Here is an 18,218-nt window from a genome sequence, read left to right as displayed (position 1 = left end):
AAAGCTTTTCATTTCTTAAAAGTATCAAAGGCATTAGATTTATTTCAAATACAATATACCCATGTTTTCCTACTTGAATCATCAATACAAGTGACATAATAATGAGAGTTGTCGAGAGATGATACCTGAACAGGTCCCCATAAAAATGCATTCGTTGAGGTTTGATTCTCCCTAAATCCTTCTTTCAAATTTGAATCATTTGACAAGACTAGCATATAGTGTTCATAATTTTCTATAGAGGATGAGTACCACAGAGATACCTACATTAGTAATTCACGATAACCTTTTCTCCCATATAGTGATGCTTTATAGATCTTTGCTCCCCCACAAGGATTTAATCTTGAACTCTAGATCGATTTTGAAATTGCTATTGTAGAAATAATCCACAATAATTTTTAATTCCATTGAGAATATGTTTCCATAGTAGTTCTAATACAAATAAGATGTATTGTCTTTATTGTCACAAAAGTATAATTCCACAAGAAGCTCACATTATAGAAAGTTACCATGGGAACTTGTGTCTTCTGCTACAGGAATCTCTTATATATCTCTTGGACCTTCATATATGTACCTCAAAGTCTTCATATTTCTTCCTCTAACCAGTCATCCAAAATATTATTCCGCAAAATATTGCAAATACATCGTTTCTCTAAGAATTAGTTTAGTCCTTTGTAACACCTTTATAGTCTTGGTCTCTATGTATCCTAGGTTTCTTATAAACTCAAGGCTTATTCAAAACTTCCTAATCTCTAATACCATATTGAGAAATCAATAAGTTAGTAGATCTGGGTTGATAAGCCAAACTCACATTCACATACTAGTGTTTCAAGGACAGGTGAGAGGAGAGAGTATCTTAGAAGACATGCACATGGAGATACAAGGAGAATAAAAGGAATCTAAATGTAAAGCCTGCAGGTTTTAACCCCGTACAGAAATTACCTGCATATGAATTCTAAAACACAGAAAATAAACAATGCAAGAGCATAACACATAAAACACATATACACAGAGATTTTTGCCTGGATCCCAAAACCAAGACTACCAGCTTGATCTTTCATTATGTTCCTTTCAATGTTACAATACATATTTATACATGCCGAAGAATCCAATACCATGGACCGAAAAACCATGACGTCCAAAAAACATGTGCGAAAATCATGCACAAAACCATAGGTGGTTCCCCCCAACCTAACATAGGGTTCAAAACCAAAATTTTCCGGGGCGCTGCCCCGAACCCCATAAAGTGGGGGTTACGGGTGCCCTTCAAACCCCCTATTGACTATGTGGAAAGAATATAACACAACCAAACATTCTCCCACTTGTTGTTTTCTTTCCACAGGGGGCCACAAGAGAGCTTAGTCATTTTCCCAGCCCTAAAATGCCCATTGTCTCTCTACACCAAGAGAACTTACCAGAGCTCACAGATTTTGTCAATGCATCTGCAATATTCTTCAAAATGTCCACCTTTACCAGCAACACCTTTTTGTCTTCTATCATATCCCTCACAAAGTGATATTGAACAGCAATGTGCTTTATCTTTGAATGATATGTGAGGTTCTTCGCCAAGAAAATTGCACTTTGGCTATCACAGTCTATCCTTATAGCTCCCTGTACTAACCCCATACTTGAACACATTCTCTGCAACCAAACTGCTTCTTTGCTTGCATAAGTGGCTACCATGTATTCTGCCTCTGTAGTTGATAGTGCCACTACAGATTGTTTCTTATTCATCCAACTGACTACATGTTATGAAACCAGCTCAAGAAAAAGATAGAAAAGATAGATCAACACCTTAGAATTCAGCCTCTTCGAAGGGGCAACCTCCTTTACATTACATAAATGAAAAATTCTTGGATGATACAAATGAAAAGACCTCCTTTCTATATATAGAAGTATAAGGGGTCATAACATAATCAGAGCTGACATAACAATAATAATGCAAGGGCACAATAATAACAATAGTGGGCTTCTATGGGGCACAATAGTAACAATATGGGCACTACATGGGTACATCAATATATAAGTGGGTTGTACTAATAACAATAAGGGGTTACACTAGTAGTATAGGGGCCTAACATGCCCCTCTCCTTCAAAAAGCGTTGTCCTCAATGCTTGAGTAGTTCTTGATGCTTCTATATAAAAATCTTGTCCTCCCATGTGGAATCTTCAGCGGGTAAGTTCTTCCACTTGATGAGATACGCTAAAATTGATCGATTTCGTAGCTGTCGAGTTCTTGTTTCTATGACTGCTCCAGGTTCCATTATGATTTTTCCTTCCTCTTCAATTTCTAGCAATATTGTTTGAATTGGGATCTTTTGAAACTTTTGAATAAGTGGCCATAATTCTTCATCCTTCTTCCATTCATCCCTTGCTTCGTTTATCCAATTTGGTTGGATAATAGAAATAGCACAAAACAATACTTCCACATCATCATCCTTGAAGAGTCTTCCCATTCGGTAAGGTCACCATTTTTTAAGTGCATGCAGTATTGCCAACATTTTCTTTTCATAAATAGCTTTCTTGAGATGTAGCAGTAAAAATACCTAATCACCTACATCAAAACATTTTTCACTACAATGTTGATCTACCTGTTGTTTCATTTGATTTTGCACCAAAGTGACGTTATTCTTTAAAAGTTGGAGAACTTGTTGTTGATGCTCGATGTGATATTTCACTGCTTGAACCTTTTTCTTCTTGATATGTCCTTCTATCTCTAGAGTTTGAGGAGTTGTAATTTCTTCCAATCCTTTACAAGAAATGGTCGGATTCATTTCTTGATGCTCGATGTGATCTTTCACTTCTTGATCATTTTTCTTCTTGATATGTCTTTCTATTTTGATAGTTTGAGGAGTGGTAATTTTGACCAATGAATTACAAGATATGGTTGGATTCATTTCTTCTTTCTCAATGTGATCTTTCACTTCTTGCACCTTTTTCTTCTTGATATGTCCTTCTATCTCGAGAGTTTGAGGAGTGGTAATTCTTGCCAATGCTTTACAAGATATCGTCTGATTCATTTCTTCTTTCTCTGCGGTGGGGTCTTGGCGTATATCTTATTCTTTATATGTTTCTTGATCCTTTTCTTCCTCCTATTCATATTATATGTAAAATAATTTCTTCTCAGCACACTTATGACCTTTAGTGCATTTGCTATCACAATTGTAACAAAGCCCTTTTTCTCTTTTTTCTTCCAATTGTTGTGGTGTAACCCTTGTAGGTTGTGGAAGCCTAGGAGAAACAACATTTCCATCTTTATAGTTGTGACGGATATGATTCTTGGTTTCCATAATTTTTCTTTCCACTATGTCACAAAGACCTATTACTCTTTCCAATTGTTGTGGTGTTGCTCTAAAGAAGCTGTTGCTCTTTGTATCCTCATAATGCTTTTTCTTGATTTTAGGAGCTCGATCTTGAAACAACTATAACTCTGTACTTTCAGATCTTTAAGTTCTGAAATTGTGACCTGTAGTAGCATTTTGTGTCCTCTTTCCAATGCCACCAGTCTGACCCCAATTGGATTCTCCAATGGAGAGTTATGCCAAATCTCCCATAATGACCTGATTATAGACTAATTCAGTAGAGCGAAATTGTACGACATGCCACGTGTCCCTGTTTCGACCTTTGGCTCTCAAAAATATATAGAAGAAACTACAGTCCATCCTCTTTCTGTACCTTCTTACAAAATTTCAATCCGATGCTCAGAGAGAAAGTTATGATGATTTTCCCCAGGTCACCTGTTTGGAATGTAATTCAGGAGTTTGCAAAAAGACCAACTTCCTCAGATCATATCTCCGTAAATATAGAGTGAAAAGCTCTGAATTTTGGACCCAAGGTTCAGTGCGATTTCCTCTCAAATGGGTTTTGTTTTTCTCTTCTGAAACGTCACAGAAAAAAGTTATTGTGAAAATGCCACTATGACCGGTTTAGAGCAGCGAAACCCTAGAATCCAAAGCTCTAATACCAAATGTTATGAAACCAGCTCAAGAAAAAGATAGAAAAGATAGATCAACAAAGCCATGAATATACAACACTTTGTCCAATCCAGGTATTCCTTGGTAGCACAAACCATAATTACTAGTGCCACGCAAATACCTGAAAACCCGCTTCACTGTAGTCCAGTGCTCCTTCCCTGCTTTTGACATAAACCTGCTCAATACTCCCACTACATGTGCAATGTCTGGTCTAGTACAGACCATTGCATACATCAGGCTACTAAATTCACTTGCATATGGAACACGGGACATGTCCTCTTCCTCTTTTTGTGTCTTGGGACACTATTCAGCAGATAATTTTACACCTACAAGAATAGGAACCTTCACCAGTTTACTATCCTGCATATTAAATCTCTGCAGTATTGTCTTGGCATACTTCCTCTGGTTTAACTAGAGCTTCCTCTTTGCCCGATCTCTTTTAATTTCCATGCCCAAAATATAGTTTGGAGCACCAAGATCTTTCATGTCGAATTTGGAGGAAAATTGGGTCTTCAAATCCTAGATAATTTCTTTGTCATTTCCAACCAGCAACATATCATCCACATACAAGACCAGATAAATAACATGGTCACCAATTAATTTAAAATACACACAATGATTTTCTTTGCTTCCGGTGAAGCCAAGTCCTTATATAAATGTATCAAATTTCTAATACCACATTCTTGGTGACTATTTTAACCCATATAGAGACTTCTTTAACTTGCATACCAGTTCTTTCTTACCCTTCACTACAAAGTCTTTAGGTTGTTTCATGTAGATATCCTCTCCAGATCCCCATGAAGAAATGATGTCTTCACATCCATCCTTTCTACCTCAAAATCAAAAGCAGCAATAACAGATAAAAGTAATCTAATAGAAGTTACCTTGGCAATAGGAGAAAATATCACCAAAATCAATTCCCGGCACCTGGGAATAACCTTTTGCTATCAGCCAAGCTTTTATTTCTCCACTTTTCCTTCTTCATTTGTCTTCTTTTTGAACACCCATTTGCTGCCAATGGGTTTCCTTCCAGCCGGCAACTCCACCAGATCCCAAGCCTAACTTTTGCGCAAAGATGCCATTTTATCAACCATGGCCTCTTTCCAAAGTTTTCCATCCTCTGAATCTACTGCTTCCTTCACAGTTCTAGGATCATCGTCAATAATAGATAAAGCAAAATTTGAACATAAAGTAGATGGACTATACCTTTTAGACCGCCTTCTTTCTTGAACTGATCTTCTCACAACTAGAGTTTGTGGCTCTTCATCTTTTGATTCTTCCTCGGCTATAGAGTTTGATTCTTCCTCCTTTAGCTCAAACTCTATCTTCTCAGATTCCTTTCATTGGACTTCATGTTTAATAACATATTTCACCTCTCTGAACACCACATCTAGGCTGTACACAACCTTCCGTGTGATTGGGTTCCAAAGCTTATAACCCTTTAAACCATCCTTATACCCAATAAAGATGCACTTTTCATATTTACTATCCAACTTGGTTCATTTCTCCTTTGGAACATGTATATATGCATCACATCCAGATATGCTCAGATTTGAAAGAGAGGGTTTCTTACCAGTACATACCTCTTGTGGAGTCTTATCCTCCAACGTTGATGAAGGTAACCTGTTGACCAGGTAACATGCAGTATCCACCAACTCTACCCAGAATTCCTATCCTAACCCAGCACCACTGAGCATGCTTCTTGCCCTTTCCATCAATGTCTTATTCATTCTTTCTACAACTCCATTTTGCTGAGGTGTATATGGAGTATTATTCTACCGTGCTATACCACACTTCTTACAGAATTCTTCAAATTCTTTACTGCAAAACTCTTCACCATTATCTGTCCTCAGCACCTTTATCTTCTTCTCTGTCTGGTTTTTCACGAGAGCCTTAAATTCTCTAAAACTATCAAAGACTTCAGATTTCTTCTTACGGAAATATATCCATGTATTCCTTGAGAAGTCATGTATAAATGATACATAGTACATAGGCTTACCCAGTGATGGAACCTTCACAGGTCCAAATACATCACTGTGCACAAGTTCTAATATTTGTTTCGCCCTCTTACTACCAGAGGGGAAACTCACCCGATTCTTCTTCCCATATACACAATTTTCACAGAAATCAAAATCCAGAGAGCTATTACTCATACCTTCTACCATACCTTTACCATGAAGTATCTGAAGGCCCTTTTCTCCAATATGTCCAAGCCTTTGATGCCACAACATGGTATTCTCTCCAGAGACCACTAGATTTTCTACTCCACTTTCAGGAACCACAGAACTATTGCACCCATCAATAATAGTGCTACCTTGCAGCTTGTACAGAATTCCAATCCAAACTCCCTGCATCAATACCAGTGCTCCCTGAACCATCTTGCAGGTATCCTTCTTGACTATTTTTACACTTGCATCATCCAGCTTGCTAAATCAGATTTATGGCTAATGCAGGAATATGTAGAACACCTGGAAGTTTTCTAACCCTTCCACCTTGAAACTTCAACTTTACTTTTCCGCGACCAACGATTCTAGCCTTCCTTTCATCCCCCAAGAAGACATCAACACCATCATATTTCTCATACTCGCAGAACCACTCTCTATGGGGAGTGAAGTGAAAGGATGCACCTAAGTCAATCAACGATGTCTCATGATCTACATGTGTACTTGAAGAAGCCAAGTACACATCCCCACCTTCATCTGAGGTGGTTTTAGCCTCTGCAGAAGGAGCCTCATCATATCTCTCTCCTTTGTCAGGAGCTTTAGATTTACAGTCCCTTTTGTAGTGCCCTTCCTTTCCACATTTCCAGCATGCCACCTTTACAGGTTTTCCTGAAGATTTAGATCTCCCTTTAGATTTAGATCTCCCACTCGATGACTTATTTTTGTTTCTTTTCTGGGTCCACCTATGTACAGACAAGGCATCACCATTTTGGCTCTCCATATTTTTCCATCTCATCTCCTCTGTTAGCAAGGATGAGACTATTTCATCAAAATGCAAGGTAGTTGCATTGCTACCTATTGCAATAACCAGACTATCCCACGAATCTGGTAGAGAACACAACAAACTGATGCACTTATCTTCATCTGAAATTTTAATATCAACAGATGCTAACTGACTTACCATAGTATTAAATGAATTCATATGCTCTATCACCGACTCTCCATCTTTCATCCTCAAGTTATACAGCTTTTTCCACAGGAACAGTTTATTCACCAAAGACTTAGATTGGTACAAAGTCCCTAACTTGTCCCACAAAGCCTTTTCCGTAGCTTCTCCTGATACATTTAGCAATACTGAATCTGAGACACACAATCGTATTATGCCATTTTCCTTTTGATCCAACTTCTTCCATTCTTAATCGGACACTCCCATTGGTTTAGTACCCAGATCTACCGTGATCCACTGATCTTTATCCACCAACAGATCCTCTATCTTGAGTTTCCACAACTCAAAACTCTAACCATTAAATTTCTTGATCTCTATCTTTCCATTGCTTGCCATCTTCTTTCACTAGAAGAATCAATCTCACAGATCTCACACTGAACAGGGTCTACCACAGGCCCGAGCGAAACCCCTCAGTAACAAATGCGTCCCCTTGAAGCCAAAACAGCTCTGATACCAAATGTAGGTTTTAACCCCATACAGAAATTACCTGCATACGAATTATAAAACACAGAAAATAAATAATGCGAGAGCATAACACATAAAACACATATACATAGATATTTTCCCCTGGATCCCAAAACAGGGACTACCAGCTTGGTTTTTCATTATGTTCCTTTCAATGTTACAATACATATTATTACATGCCGAAGCATCCAATACCATGGACTGAAAACCATCACATCCAATACCATGGACCGAAAACCATCGCGTCCAATACCATGGACCGAAAAACCATCACGTCCAAAGAACATGTGCGAAAATCATGCACAAAACCATAGGTGGGTCTTCCCAACCTAACATAGGGTTCAAAACCAAAATTTTCTGGGGCGCTGCCTCGAACCCCATAAAGTGGGGTTACGGGTGCCCTTCAAACCCCCTATTAACTACGTGGAAAGAATATAACACAACCCAACAAAGCCTTGAGGAAACTCAGTAAAATAGATGTCCAGAATCAATATGATATTTTTGATTTACTTCATTATTTATTTTATTTCATGAAGAATTTTATCTATGGCATACTTTACAATATGTTTTTCAACTTTTTATTTTTTGACAACACTTTAATTTGGACATGATATATGTATTTTGATGGTATATTTTGGGAGGCACAAGAAACTTTTCATTATATTATACGTGATGGGTGACTTTGCACTTTTATATATCTCTTATATTATGTTATGATACTATGAATGCACATGATACATGTAAGAGTCACAAGGATAAGTTTTGGTTTATAGGATATATGTGTGGGGGTAGGGGCGCCTACCAAAACATATTTTAAAAATTAATTCCAAATTCCTTCAAAATCCCTCTTCTCAAATAATAAAACATGTTTGAAGTAGATTTAATTAATGAATTAACAAATTACCAAAACAATTGGGTCCTCTGACGGTCAAAAGGGAGTACAAAACTAGAAGAATTAAATTATGGAGGGGATGGAGAAACAATGAGGAGAGGTATGCACAAGATTATAAATTTTTCATTTTCCCTTTGATTTATCTTTCTCTTGAGTACAAAGGACTGATATTTTTAGTGAAAACAAAACATTCAAAGAGTGATAAGGAAGAAATCAAGTTCATATCTTTTAAGGAAATATATGAACTTTCTTTCTTCCTTATCACTCCTTGAATCACAAGCCATAGTAACTCTTTATTAATAACATTAGCTTTTTCTTTACTTTTCTACATGTTTAGAATGTATTTCCTCATAAGATCATGCAAACCATGTACATCCATCAGTCCACATTAGGCCATATAACATTAGATAACTAATCTCAATCTATCCAATGGGAAACCAAATGTTTTTGACCACCTACCTATCACACCATTAGTCCAAAAATCAAGAAGTATTTGTGCTTCTATCATAACCAAAATATCTATCCATGTATTGCAAAAACAAAAACTGGTGAATATCATGTAGACTCAAGTATCTAAAGAGGTGCGAAGAATCATATCTCAAGCACTTGTTCCATGATGACCATGAGAAGTTGGTTTACACTCAAATTGTATCTCAATGTTCGCAAGCCTTTCTTTAATTCTAATTAAGTAGAAATTTTGGTTATATTGATATATTTTTACATCCTCTAGACAAGAAAATACGTTGTATTTCTTAACATGGTTATCCATTATAATCCTTCCTATCATGGTATTCATTTTCAAATAAATATTTAGAGCTCCAAAATAATGTTTTCTTCATCCCCAGGTGTGCCCGAGGTTAGGAATCTAAGTGGAAGACATGTCTCTCATTAATATAGTGAGACTCCATATTTTGGATTTCATTCTAGGTACCAGGAGGGATCATTGCATGGAAGATTTCGACAATTTCTGAAACATGGTTATAGGATCTATTATGGCCTTAAGGACCTATACCTTCACCCCGTGCCTATTTCACATTCTCTAGAGCTCCATGCTCATTCGATTAGAGTAAACCCCAAAAATATGGCTCCCAAAACACAACCCTCAAATAGAGGAAGCATATTCATTAGGCGAGGGATGTGTTATACCATTGATCGCAGAACCCCCCATGAGAAAACATACTTAGATTAATGCTATGATACAATTGATGCAAGAACTCTCTCCATAGCCACCATAAATGGGCATACACAATAGAATAAGCCCAATACATACCTTTGGTTTTCAACATATAGAACGAGAGTAGAAAAAGAGTAACATAGAGTAGAATGAAACAACTAAGAGGTTAAGTCATGATTTTCAGGAAATTAACTAAATCAAAATTCCTCGTCTAGTAACTAGTAAAAGTATCGTGTAAAATACCTTGGCTCAAGCAAATACAAATTTTCCTAATAATGTATTGGACAAATCTTAGAGAAATAATTATGAAGTTTAGGATTATATTGTAGTGGTGAAGAAGCTCCCTTTATTCATTGCCCAAGGAAGATGGCTCACTCTAGATTGAATTTTTCTCGGCCAAAGTTGACCACTCGACTAGGTTGTGATATCCTCCTTGTACCTCTATATCAATGACCTTTCTCCCCTTCACCACCTGCTTTCTGAAATTAGCCAGCCATGCATACCTCACAGTAGAAACTTGAGAATTCCTAACTCTAATTACCATTCAAAAGTACCATCCTCTTTACAAAAATTGTTCCTCTAATCACTCCTAGGGAAGGGCATTAAACGTTTTTCGAGTGGGATGACAATTTGACTACTTATGTCACTCGCACAACACCTCCTAGTTACACTACATCATGCATGGATGTAACTGACATTGCATGCTTGAGCATGAAAGGGGGTAGCCATGCTACCCTTTCATTAACTCTCCTATCAATTCAAGGGTAGTGAGCGCAACCCCTAAACCTATGAATCCTCTCAATACTCACCCCCATCGGGGGAATAAATCCTCTTTTTACAACCATCTTTCAATGCATAATTTTCTAAAATTTTACTTGTATAACTTATGAATAACCTATGCTAAAATTTGCAATTATATTGATTTATATGTTCAATGTAGGTTTTAACCCCGTACAAAAATTACCTGCATACGAATTCTAGAAAAACCACAGAAAATAAACAATATGAGAGCATAACACATAAAACACATATACATAGACATTTCCCTTGGATCCCAAAAACAAGACTACTAACTTGATTTTTCATTATGTTCCTTTCAATGTTATAATACATATTTATACATGCCAAAGCATCCAATACCATGGACCGAAATGCATTGTGTCCAATACCATGGATCGAAAACTATCGCATCCAAAAAACAAGTGCAAAAATCATGCACAAAACCATAGGTGGGTCCGCCGATCCTAACATAGGGTCCAAAACCAAAATTTTCCAGGGCGCTACCCCGGACCCCATAAAGTGGGGTTACAGGTACATCTAAAACCCCTTGTGACCCTAACCCCCCGGTTAACTACGTGGGCTAGCCATGGAAAGAATATAACACAACCCAACATTCTCCCATTTGTTATTTTCTTTCCACATGGGGCCACAAGAGAGCTTAGTCATTTTTCTAGCCTTGAAATTCCCATGGTATCTCTACACCAAGAGAACTTCTTAGAGCTCATAGATTTTTTCAATGCACAACAATATTCTTCAAAGTGTCCACCTTTACCGGCAACACCTTTTTGTCTTCTATCATATCCCTGACAAAGTGATACTGAACATCAACGTGCTTTGTCTTTAAATGATATGCACGGTTCTTTGCCAAGAAAATTGAACTTTGGCTATCATAGTCTATCCTTATAGCTTCCTGTATTAACCCCATACTTGAACACAATTTGTGCAACCAAACTGCTTCCTTGCTTGCATGAGTGGCCGCCATTTATTCTGCTTTTGTAGTTGATAGTGCCACTACAGATTGTTTCTTACTGATCCAACTGACTGCACGTCCAAATAGGTTAAACACATAACCACTTGTAGATCTTCTTTGATCCAGATCTCTAGCCCAGTCTGCATCAACAAAGCCATGAATATCCAACACTTTGTCCAATCATGGTCTTCCTTGGTGTTATAGACATTTTTGGGCCCTACAACCCCAAGCATGAAATGTCCATAAACCAAGGGCTCCTAAGTCCCTAAAAGTGTTGTTCTAACCCCTAAAGGAACAAGGTCAATAGATTACAGCTTCTCCCAGAAGTTCTCCATGAAAAACTGCTCAGAATTGGTCAAAACAGGATCATTTCAGCTGCTCCACTGGCCAAGTGCATTGCATCTCACCTAAATACACTGTGTGGGTGTGTTGCATTTCAAAAAGCCCTTCTATGGGGTGCGATTGGCGAGAAATGACAAATGGCAGTTTCATTCCGCGAGGTGGAGAGGCAATGGAAGCTTCCAGAAACTTCTCTCGTGACACTTGCCTCTCTAGATTCAACCAAGGATGAGTAAGAGATCATAAATCTCCAAGTGGAAGAAAGAACTATCAGAGGGAAGACACTAATCAAATCATAAGCTGACTCATCTCCATTACAGATATCTATATATGGATCCCTCATCCTAGAGATCCAGAGGCTGGAATTTTGCATATTGTAAGGAATTGTTGTTGGTTTCTTGAGACAAACATCAGATTGTTGGGTGATCTAAGCTTTGTATGAGGTGAAGAGGGGCTTCCTTTCTGAGAGGTTGATGATGGGTCAGAACAACTGGTTGTAACTCCTCTTGGCTCTTTCTTGTTTATCAATAAAAGCTATTCAAGTTTTCCTCCATACTCTTGTGTCATAGATGTTTGCTGCATTTGTATGGTCAATTTACATCTGATCCTAGATTGTTTATGATTATAGATCCTTGTCTTTGTATAGTGCTAGGCTACTGTGATCTTACAGGTACTTTGTGAAGCTGGGTGTGCAAGGGAACAAGTAGCGAAAGACTATCAAGGAAGAGAGGAATCAAACCAGGAGACTAGCGCAAGACAGAGGTTGGCCTTTCTGTTCCTCTCTATCTGTAATTCATAAAGGAAAAATGAAAGTAGCTTTACTCTGTTTGTTTCTAAGGCAACTGTCACACCTTAGTGGGATAGAGCAGTTCTATATAGACACTTTTCCCTCTAACACTTGGTAGCACAAACCATAATCACTAGTGCCACGCAAATACCTGAAAACCCGCTTCACTATAGTCCAGTGCTCCTTCCCTAGTTTTGACATAAACCTGCTCAATACTCCCACTACATGTGCAATGTCTGGTCTAGTACAGACCATTGCATACATCAGGCTACTGACTTCACTTGCATATGGAACAAGGGACATGTCCTCTTCCTCTTTTTGTGTCTTGGGACACTATTCAACATATAATTTTACACCTATAAGAATAGGAACCTTCACCAGTTTACTATCCCGCATATTAAATCTCTGCAGTATTGTCTGGCATACTTCCTTTGGTTTAACTAGAGCTTCCTCTTTGCCCGATCTCTTTTAATTTCCATGCCCAAAATATAGTTTGCAACACCAAGATCTTTCATGTCGAATTTGGAGGACAATTGGGTCTTCAAATCCTGGACAATTTCTTTGTCGTTTCCAACCAGCAACATATCATCCACATACAAGACCAGATAAATAACACAGTCACCAACTAATTTAAAATACACACAGTGATCTGCTTTTCTTCGTTTGAAGCCAAGTCCCCATATAAATGTATCAAACTTCTAATACCACATCCTTGGTGACTGTTTTAACCCATAGAGAGACTTCTTTAACTTGCATACCAGTTCTTTCTTACCCTTCACTGCAAAGCCTTCGGGTTGCTTCATGTATATTTCCTCTTCCAGATCCCCGTGAAGAAATGTTCTCTTCACATCCATCTATTCGACTTCAAAATCAAAAGCAACAGCAACAGATAAAAGCAATCTAATAGAAGTTACCTTGGCAACAAGAGAAAAAATATCACCAAAATCAATTCCCAATGCCTCGGAATAACCTTTTGCTACCAACTGAGCTTTGTATTTCTCCAACTTTCCTTCCGCAGTTTTCTTCTTCTTGAACACCCATTAGCTACCAATGGGTTTCCTTCCAGCTGGCAACTCCACCAGATCCCAAGCCTCATTTTTGTGCAAAGATACCATTTCATCAATATGGCCTCTTTCCAAAGTTTGCCATCCTCTGAATCTACTGCTTCCTTCACAGTTCTGGGATCATCGTCAGTAGTAGATAAAGCAAAATTTGAGCAGAAAGAAGATGGACTATACCTTTCTGGCTGCGTTCTTTCTCGAACTGATCTTCTCACACCCAGAGTTTGTGGCTCTTCATATTCTGATTCCTCTGAGTCTGACTCTTCCTCCGCTGTAGAGTCTGATTCTTCCTCCTTAAGCTCAAACTCTATCTTATCAGGTTCCTTTGATTGGACTTCATGTTTAATAACATCTTTTACCTCTCTAAACACCACATCTCGGCTATACACAACCTTCCATGTGACTGAGTTCCAAATATTATAACCCTTTAAACCATCCTTATACCCAATAAAGATGCACTTTTCAGATTTACTATCCAACTTGGTTCGTTTCTCCTTTGGAACATGTACATATGCATCACATCCAAATACCCTCAGATGTGAAAGAGTGGGTTTCTTACCAGTCCATACCTCTTGTGCAGTCTTATCCTCCAACGCTAATGAAGGTGATCTGTTGACCAGGTAACATGCAATATCCACTGCCTTTGCCTAGAATTCCTATCCTAACCCATCACCACTGAGCATGCTTCTTTCCCTTTCCATCAACGTATTGTTCATTCTTTCTGCAACTCCATTTTTCTTAGGTGTATATGGAGTAGTATTATGCTGTGAGATACCACACTTCTTGCAGAACTCTTCAAATTCCTTATTACAAAACTCTCCACCGTTATCTCTCCTCAATACCTTTATCTTCTTCTTTGTCTGGTTTTCCACGAGAGCCTTAAATTCTTTAAACCTGTCAAAGGCTTTAGATTTCTTCTTAAGGAAATATATCCATGTATTCCTTGAGAAGTCATCTATAAATTATACATAGTACACAGACCTACCCACTGATGGAACCTTCACAGGTCCAAACACATTATTGTTCACAAGTTATAATATCTGTTTCGCCCTTTTACTACCAGAGGGGAAACTCACCTCATTCTGCTTATCACATACACAATTTTCACAGAAATCAAAATCCAGAGAGCTATTACTCATACCTTCTACCATACCTTTACCATGAAGTATTTGAAGGCCCTTCTCTCCAATATGTCTAAGCCTTTGAGGCCACAACATCCTCATCTCTCTAGAGACCACTAGATTTTCTGCTCCACTTTTAGGAACCACAGAACTGTTGCACCCATCAATAATAGTGCTACCTTGTAGCTTGTATAGAGTTCCAATTCGAACACCCCACATCAATACCTGTGCTCCCTAAACCATCTCGCAAATATCTTTCTCGAGCACTGTCTTTACACCTGCATCATCTAGCTTGCTTACAGAAATTAGATTTCTAGCCAATGCAGGAATATGTATAACACCCGGAAGTGTTATGACCCTTCCACCTTGCAACTTCAACTTTACTTTTCCGCGACCAATGGTTCTAGCCTTCCTATCATCCCCTAAGAAGACATCACCACCATCATATTTCTCATACTCGCAGAAACACTCTCTATGGGGAGTGAAGTGAAAGGATTCAACTGAGTCAATCAACCATGCCTCATGATCTACATGTGTACTTGAAGAAGCCAAGTACACATCCCCACCTTCATCTGAGGTGGTTTTCGCCTCTGTAGAAGGATCATCATCAAATCCATTTCCTTTATCAGGAGCTTTAGATTTGCAGTCCCTTTTGTAGTTCCCTTCTTTTCTGCATATCTAGCACACCACCTCTACAGGTTTTCCTAGAGATTTAGATCTCCCTTTAGATTTAGATCTCCCACTCGATGAATTATTTTTGTTTTTGTTCTGGGATCGTCCTCATACAGACAAGGCATCACCATTCTGGCTCTCCATATTTTTGTGTCTCATCTCCTCTGTTAGCAAGGCTAAGACTATTTCATCAAACTACAAGGCAGTTGCATTGCTACCTATTGCAATAACCAGACTATCCCACAAATCTGGTAGAGAACAAAACAAACTAATGCACTTATCTTCATCTGAAATTTTAATATCAATAGATGCTAACTAATTTACCATAGTATTAAATGCGTTCAGATGATCTGTCATCGGGTCTCCATCTTTCATCCTCAGGTTATACAACTTTTTCCGCAGGAACAGTTTATTCACCAGAGACTTAGATTGGTACAAAGTCCCTAACTTGTCCCACAAAGCCTTCGCCGTAGCTTCCCCTGATCCATTTAACAATAATAAACCTGAGACACACAATCGTATTGTACTCTTTGCCTTCTGATCCAACTTCTTCCATTCTTCATCAAGCACTCTCGTTGGTTTAGTACCTGGATCTACTGCGATCCACTGATCTTTATCCACCAACAAATCCTCCATCTTGAGTTTCCACTACTCAAAACTTTGACCATTAAATTTCTCAATCTCTATCTTTCCACTATTCGCCATCTTCTTTCACCACTAAAATCGATCTCACAGATCTCCTACTGAACACGGTCTAGCACAAGCCCTAGTGAAACCCCTCAGCAACAAAGGCATCCCCTTGAAGCCAAACCTGCTTTGATACCAAATTTAGGTTCTAACCCAGTATAAAAATTACCTGCATACTAATTCTAAAAAAAACAGAAAATAAACAGTGCGAGAGCATAACACATAAAACACATATACACAAAGATTTTCCCCTGGATCCTAAAACCGGGACTACTAGCTTGATTTTTCATTATGTTCCTTTAAATGTTACAATACATATTTATGCATGCCGAAGCATCCAATACCATGGACGGAAAACCATCGCGTCCAATACCATGGACCGAAAACCATTGCGTCCAAAAAACATGTGCGAAAATCATGCACAAAACCATAGTTGGGTCTGCTGATCCTAACATAGGGTCCGAAACCAAAATTTTCTGGGGTGCTGCCCGGACCCTATAAAATGGGTTACGGGTACACCTCAAACCCCCTGTGACCCCTCAAACCCCCCGGTTAACTACGTGGGCTAGTTGTGGAAAGAATATAACACAACCCAACATTCAATATGTTACATACCTATGTGAAATTGTGGTTGAAAGAGTATTTTCTTAAATTTTCTAATAAAAGTATCATTTATTTTAGTTCTTTTCTTACTGATATTTTCAGTTTAATATTGATTTATATTGTGTTATTGTGCATTCCACACTCTTTTCTTGAATTTGTATCTTCTTTTCCTGTATGTAGATTTAATAGATAAGTATAAAGTAATAAGGGCTTTAAGCATTAGGCCTTGTCCCATTATCTCACATATCTGGTGGGATTCAAGGGTTGCTAGTGACACATAAAAAAATCGACTTGTCAAAATATAGAACATATAATTTTTCCACAAAACAATCTTTACATTCATCTAATTTTGGATAAAGTTTTAATTTATTCTTGTCTAAGAAACACATTTAATTTGGAATAAATATTATTATAGACTTCCTGTTACACAGTAATTTGTCACCGTCCCTGTTACCCCTTTCCGCACTTTGGAGGACTCATTTCGGGACCTGTGAGCAGTGACATAACTTAAAACCACTTGCATTATGTTCCCCTAAGTATGGACTTCATGTGCCCTGAACACACCTCCTGCAAAATATCCCTGAAAAGTCCCCTTTTTCCATTAGCACGGTCCAAAATGTACTACCCGCGCCAATGAATGAGATCCTCAAAAGAAGGCGTGCCCATTGGCGCTCTGTCTTAGAGTAACACCCGCGCCAACCGAGTTTGGAAAGGTTTTTTAACAAACGCGCATCCGGATGTTTTTTCCCTTCAAGTCATGAAGTCTTTGAGGATAAAGATAATCTTCTAGATGTCGAGATTCATCATCTATCCCTTACATCTATCAACAGCAGCTTTTTGGAGATAATGCCAATCCATAATGGGTGCCTTGATTCATTGTATTTTCTTCCCCTTCTCCATCTATAAAAGTTTGTCCTCATGCATTTGACAAGCTAGTTTTTTGAGTAGTCGTGATAGTGCTAGTAGTGATAACGCTTGTCTTGAGTGATAGTAAGAGTCTTGGAGCATAGGGAGGTTATGCTGCCAGAAGTCTGAGTTGTGTATTCATAATCGAAGAGAGAGAAAGGTCTATTGCAAGACATATGTAGCTGCTCGCCCAGCCAGAGGAGAGATTCAACGTCAGAACTTTGGTTGTATTTTTCTCTGTTGATTATTCATTAATAAACGACTATCATTATGGTTTCGATCTTATTGTTCGTTATGATAATGTTTGATCTATATATTTTCTGACTGATATATAGTTGTATTTAGTGGATTTTATGCTTGTATTCGCTTCGTTCTTTGCATGTGCAGGTATCCATTCGCAGAGATCGTGAGGATCGCGACTTGCCGGAGCAAGGGAACGGGAGTATCAACTCTTCTACGACACTAGCGTTGGACTCCAGGTTGGTTCTCATAATCCACTTTCAATTTGCAACTAGGAACTTGCATGGTAGCGTTGATTCATTGTTGCTAGACCCATTTTGGGCTAGTGGGATCGCCTCTGTCCGCAGAGGGGATTTACCTCTCCAACACTTCCCATCATTAT

The sequence above is a fragment of the Pinus tabuliformis genome, chromosome 8 (genome assembly GCF_031772625.1).
Source record: "Pinus tabuliformis cultivar Carrire ecotype Pingquan chromosome 8, CPIR1, whole genome shotgun sequence".
Taxonomy (NCBI): Eukaryota; Viridiplantae; Streptophyta; class Pinopsida; order Pinales; family Pinaceae; genus Pinus; species Pinus tabuliformis.
Note: the sequence above shows the minus strand (reverse complement) of the source record.